The 6,616-nt window shown below is 38.3% G+C and overlaps 1 protein-coding gene across 1 annotated transcript in view; it reads left to right on the top strand.

Moving 5' to 3' along the window:
- Positions 1-5,697: 5,697 nt before the first annotated feature.
- CFAP70 (cilia and flagella associated protein 70) overlaps positions 5,698-6,616 on the top strand; it is a 123,922-nt gene continuing 123,003 nt past the window's right edge. The window contains exon 1 of the mRNA XM_046027864.1: positions 5,698-6,095. The gene's annotated coding sequence lies outside the window, so the exon portion shown is untranslated. The remainder of the gene's footprint in view (positions 6,096-6,616) is intronic.

Below are 6,616 nucleotides of genomic sequence, written 5' to 3'. Positions count from 1 at the left end.
TTTAAAAAGGGATTATATGTTTATATGTGTAAAATATATAGCCTACCTTTATGTTTACTAAAACTCCCTAAATATCTTCATTGTTCCGTGGTTTTGAAAAAAAATTATGAAAGACTTTAAAAATTAGTAACAATTTAGTCATGATTCAAGAAAGTGAAGCTTGACAAATAGGAGGTGCTCAATTAGTGAATGAAGCTTATAGTATCTCTGGGAAAATTGGATCCTAGCTCCTTGGAGTAGTCAGGAGCTCACTCAGTGGTGTAGCAGGATGATTACAAAACCCATTGGTTTATCCCCACTACTATGCAATTTCTTATTGAGTATACTGAGCATTATAATAGGTAGTCAGGACAAATACAAAGAAAGAAGATTTGTAATATACTGGGGATTCTAAACAAAAATTAAGATACAAAAAACCTGTAAATGTTAGGTAAGTTCTGTTGAGGATGAGAGCCCTATTCTATGTGTGAAGCTCCCCAGCACAAAGCAGAAATTCAATACAGGATTGCGAGTGAGTGTACTAAAAATTGAGAAGAACAGTAAATATCAATTGTAGTTCAATGAACATTGTTTTTGTGTAAATACCAAGGGGCATATAAGGTGGTATAAGATACAACCTTATTCTAAGGGAGATAGACCTCTCTCTGTACAGTTGTGGTGAAGGCAAGATACCTGGGTAGAAGGATAATGAGTTAAGATGGATGTTAATTACTTTGAAATAGTTTCATTGAAAAAGTTTTGATGTAGATGTTGAAAAAGTAACAGTGATGGAATTTGGTAAATACGAGAAGGGGGGGTAAGGTATTAAGATAAGATAGGAGCAATATATTTTTAAACTTTCTGAAAATTGAGATATAATTCATATACCATTCACCATTTTAAAGTGTACACTTCAGTGGTTTTTCAGCATATTCACAAATTTGTGCAGTCATCACCATAATCAATTTTGAACGTTTTCATCATCCAAAAAGAAACTTTAGACCTACCAGTAGTCCCTCCTCATTCCCTCTCCTCCTGTCTAGCCCCTGGCAATCACCAGTCCACTTTCTGTTTCCATGGATTTGCCTATTTTGGGCTTTTCATATGAATGGAATCATTCAGTATGTGGCCCTTTGTGTCTGGCTTCTTTCAGTTAGCATACTCTTTTTAAGGTTCATCTGCTTGTAGTGTGGGTAAATACTTCATTCTGTTTTACGGCTGAATAATTCACTGTAAGGACTTTTTTTTTTTTTTTTTTTTTTTTTTGGTCTGTGCACCAATTGATGGACATTTGGGTTGTTTTCACCTTTTGACTCTTATGAATAATGCTGCTGTGAACATTTATATACAAGTTTTTGTGTGGACATGTGTTTTCAGTTCTCTTGGCTTTAGAACTAGGAGTGGAATTGCTGGATCACATAGTATCTTTATGTTTAACTTTTTGGAGATCTGCCAAAATGTTTTGCAAAACAGCTGCACCATTTTACAGTCCTACCAGCAGTGAACGCACCTTCCAATTTCTCTTCATCCTAACCCAACACTAGCATTATCTGTTTCTATAATTATAGCCATCCTAGTGGATGGGAAGTGACCTCCCCTTGTGGCTTTGATGTGCATTTCCCTAAAGACTCTTCTTGTGCTTATTGGCCATTTGGATTATCATCTTTGGAAAAACGTCTTCTAATACTTTGCCCATCTTAAAATTGGGTTGTCTCCTTATTGTTGAGTTGTAAGGGTTATTTATATATTCTGTAGAGTAAAGATCTTGTACTTTTTTTTTTTTCCTTTTATGAAATGGTCAGTTTAGGTGCAGCCACTAGAGGAGACAGAGGAGAGGCTGAGGAAAACTATTATATTCAAACATCCTAGAGACGAGATACTGCCAGACACAGGGCCATAGGTGAAAGACAACAGGGTAGTCAGGAGGCCGAGGGGAGTGCTTAGGCCATGATCTTTATTGGGGTTTCTGGAAAGGCATAGCAGGACAGGGTAAACAGTAAAGTATTGGCTAGTTTGAGTAATTTTGTAGCATTTGGGCTACATGAGTGGTCTTTTAATGTCCTCATCCTGGCCACGGGATAATGAAGGCAGAGGAAAATTGCCTCCTGGGGTGAGGGCCTGATAGAGAAGGTATAGCTCTGGATTGGTTAGTTTGCATATCAAGGCATGCTCCCTGCTGGAACTTTGGCCAGCTCAATGAATGGGTTTACCAGGGAGGAGGTAGTCTCTTCCTAGTCAGAAGTTTTTTAAGATAGAAAAACATAATATACCAAAAATTATATATCCACTTAATATAGATTTACAAATATTTTTCTCCTGTGCTGTGGATAGCCTTTTTATTTTCTTTAAACTTTTTTTTTTTTAAAGTAATCTCTACACCCAGCATGGGGTTCAAACTCACAACCCCAAGATCAAGAGTTGCATCCTCCACCAACTGAGCCAGCCAGGTGCCCCTTTTTTACTTTCTTGATGGTGTCCTTTGATGCACAGTAGTTTGAAATTCTGATGAAGTTCAATTTTTTTTTCTTCGGTCACTTGTGCTTTCACCGTCCTGTGCAAGAAACCATTGTCTAACAAAAGGGTAACATAATTTACCCATATTGTTGTCTTCTAATATTTTTATGGTTTTAGCTCTTATATTTAGGTCTTTGACATTTTTAGTTCATTTTTATATATGGTGAGATAGATGTCCAACTTCTTTCTTTTGGATTTGGATATATGGTTATCCAACCATCATTTGTTGAAAAGACTATTCTCTCCCCGGTTGACTGGTCCAAGCACTCTTGCCAGCAATCACTGACCATAAACACAAAGTTTTATTTCTGAGTTCTCAACTCCATTCCATTTGTCTGTACATTTATTGTTATGCCTTGATTAAGCTGTACTTAATGACTTGATAAAGAAAGTAGCTTTGTAGTAAGTTAGAAATTGGGAAGTGTGAGTCCTCCAACTATGTTCTTTTTCAATACTGTTTGCCATTCTGGCTCTCTTGAATTTCCATATGAATTTTAGAATCAGCTTTGTCAATTTCTGCCAAAAAAAAAAAAAAAACTCCATCTGGGATGTTGATTGCTTTGACTCTAAATCAATTTGAGGGTGAGCAATACATTTGATTGTATTGGATGCTATCAGAAATAAATTGACTGGAAATAACAGATTAGCTATTTAGAAATGAGTCTCTTGGAGTAATGAGAAAAGAGTTATTGGTATATGAGTCATTTAGTGGAGGTCTTTGAAACCCAAACTAAAGAGTTAAATATTACAGCTTTTTTTGGCCTCCAAACTTATTTGTATATGTAGATGATTTAATTCTGATTCTCAGTACTATTGTATTTTCTGTAGCACTGAAGAGCTTCTTTTCCATATTTCCTTAGGAAGTTGAGATTTTAAATCAGTCAAAAAAAAAAAAACAAACAAAAAAACAAACATTTGAATGCCTTTCCTTGTAAGGACTATAGGAAATTCAGAGTGGCCACTGTTAAGCATTCCCGGAGAATAAAAGAACTAGAACACAAGGCTTTGCCCTCAGGCGCTCTACACTGTCATTATTGACAGCGATTAATTATGTTTAAGGAAGTGACACCTATACTTACGTTTCATGCCTAGATATCATGAGTGATCCAGTTCCCTAGTGAAGACTTAATAAGCCTCACTTATTACATTAAAAAAAAGTATTTCATGCACAAGGTAGGATGGCTAGTTCAGTGCAAATTCATTCATAGCCCTCACCTGGGAAGAAATCCAGAGAGAAATGCCTTAATAGTTCCATAGGTCTAATTTTTTTTTATTACAACACCACAACCTTTAAGAGATCTTTTCTTAATTTTTATAATTTTAAGGTTTATAGCAGAAATAAAATTTATTTTTAAAATTTGGCTCTGGTAATTCTATATCCTCAGATGTTTCCATGGAGAGTGGTATGTGTCTGTGTGTATTGAAATAATTGTAAATGTACAGAAAAGTTGCCAAAACAGTGCAAAGAATTTCAATGTCACTTTCACCCAGGTTCTCATATAGCTAACATTTTATTGCTTCATTGCTCACTGTGTTTGTGTATGCACGCGTGCATGCATATATTCTTTATTATTAATCTTTTTCTGGACATTTTGAGGGTCGACAGAGGAAACTACAGATGTCATGTTCCATGACTCCTAAACACTCTTGCATATTTTCTGCTGAACAGGGACAGTCTCCTACATAAAAGCAAACCTTCCATATCAGAAAATCAATTTTGGTACACTACCATCAGATCCACTGAGGCCGTTCAAATTTTGCTCACTGTCCCAATAGTGTCTCTCTTCTGGACCAAAATACTCTCCAGGAATACATTTTGCCTTTAGCTGTCATATATCTTCATGTCCTTCATGTCCAATAGTCCTTTAATTTGGAACAGTTCCCCACCTTTTATGTCTTTGACAGTTTTAAAGTACAACACATACTTTCAATAGGGTGGCCTACAGTCTAGCCCCTCTGATGGTAGGAATATCACAAAATGATGCTTTGTTTTTCCCAGTGAGTCTCGACAGGAGGCATGCAATGTAGACTCTTCCCAACCCTGGTGGTTAACCTTAATCACATGATCTTGTTGGTTTCTTCATTTCACCATTTATTTGTAACTGATTAGTATTCCAAAATCATCCCAATACCCTCTTCTCATCAAACCGCCTCCCACCAACTTTAGCATCCACTGGAGACTTCTACCTGAATCATCCATTTCTATAGTGGGTGTCAAATGGTAATTCTCTATTCCCATCATTTCCTCTGCCTTATTGGATTGGAATTCTGTTTTTCTTTCTCCCCATTTGTTTATATCAGTGTGAACTTGTAGATTCCTATTTTACCCAATGGATTGTAATCCATTATCAGTTTATTTTGATGCCCAAATTGTCTCTGATTTGGCCAGTGGGAACCCCTTTAAGCTGGCTCCTAACATTGCAACATTTGCAGATATGTATATTGTTAAGGTTCATCCATGTAGTAGCTGTAGTTAATCATTTAGACTGCTATGTAATACGCTATTTGTGGCTATATTATCAGTTTATTCACTCTTCCATTGATGGGCACTTGGATTGTTTCCATGTTTTTGCTACTGTATTTTACTGTTCCAGAACTCTGTTGAGTTTGAAATGTATTAAAATTTGGGATTAATATCATATACTTCAAGTCTGTTTATTGTATATTGTGTAAGTATTGAGCACTAGAAGTAGGACTGTTTTGCTGCCTCACCAACAGTATATCAGAGGCTCACTTTTAAATTTTTTTTCTTCCAAGTTTTTATTTAAATTCCAGTTAACAGTGTAATGTTAGTGTCAGGTGTAGGATTTAGTGATTAATCACTTGCATAGAACATGCAGTGCTCAATCCAAAATGTGTACTTCTTAATACCCATCACCCATAACCTATATTCTCCTCCACCTCCCCACCCCACTCCCATCCAGCAACATTCTGTTCTTCTACAGTTGAGTCTGTTTTATGGTTTGTTTTTTTTATTCCCCTATGTTCATCTTTTACGTTTCTTAAATTCCATATATGACTGAAATCATTGGGTATTTACCTTTGACATATTTCATTTAGCATAGAGGATCACTTAAAATACTGTTAACCTGCATTTTTCATGGAGAAAGATTTAAATGACCGGTTTTCAAACCCGTGAAACGGGCTTTTGTTTTACCTTTAAATTTCCTCATTGTTTTTCTCCTATTTACGTAGCGATCTTGAAAGAAAAGGGTCGAGAAAACAAAATCGAAAGCTGGAAAACTTTAGGCTTATGCCAAGGCAAAGTTGTACTTGCGGACGAAGCGACTCTGGCAGGAAAGCTCCCGCCCATGCGCACAGTTTCCAGAGCGCAGGCGCAGAAACCCCCCAACCGCTGTTGCCCTCCGCGAAAACTTTATCGCGAGTCTTGGGATAAACTTGTGGTAATTGCCGGAACTAAATTCTCGCGAGAGGTAATTAGTTGCCATAGTTGCGCATAACACTTTTGCGGCGGCCTCCGGTAAGACAGCTGTATCGCTCCCCAGAAAACCCTCTGCGACCACACCCCGTTCCCTCAGTCTCTTCTCTTCAGCTGCAGCCGGTTGGAAACGCAAGGCCGCCTCCGAACACAGGGCACTCTGGTACGGACTTAAACGCCCTCGACCTGGCTAGGCGCGGAAGCTCCTGCCAACCTCTCAGGCCTCCCATTTGAAGCCGGGCTTAAGCCCCCTTTCCGCTTTGTCCCAGATACTCCGCAGTAGGTCCACACTGCACCTCTGTCCCCAGATGACACCCCGTCCATCCTGTCCTTCATCAAACCTGTTTCTGATGTGACTGTTCTCTTGCATTTTCTTAGAAAAAATTGTTTTTAAGTAATCTCTGCACTCAACGTGGGTCTCTAACTCACAACCCGGAAAGCAACAGTCTGATTCTCCACTAGCTGAACCAGCTAGGTGCCCCTCCCTTGCATTTTCTTAGGAGTAATATGGCAAGAAATGAATGCCTCTTGGGGGCAACAGGAGCCGCCGCCCCTCCCCCGCAGCCTGACTGCCCTGACCGTTAGTAACCAGCCAGATTTCTTGCATTCATTATACAATGAATATGCTGCTAAGACAAGGGATAGTGCCAGGCACTCAGGGACTGTAAATATGAACGAGAGATT

The sequence above is a fragment of the Meles meles genome, chromosome 13, assembly GCF_922984935.1.
Source record: "Meles meles chromosome 13, mMelMel3.1 paternal haplotype, whole genome shotgun sequence".
Taxonomy (NCBI): Eukaryota; Metazoa; Chordata; class Mammalia; order Carnivora; family Mustelidae; genus Meles; species Meles meles.
Note: the sequence above shows the minus strand (reverse complement) of the source record. Positions and strands in the feature narration are given on the sequence as shown.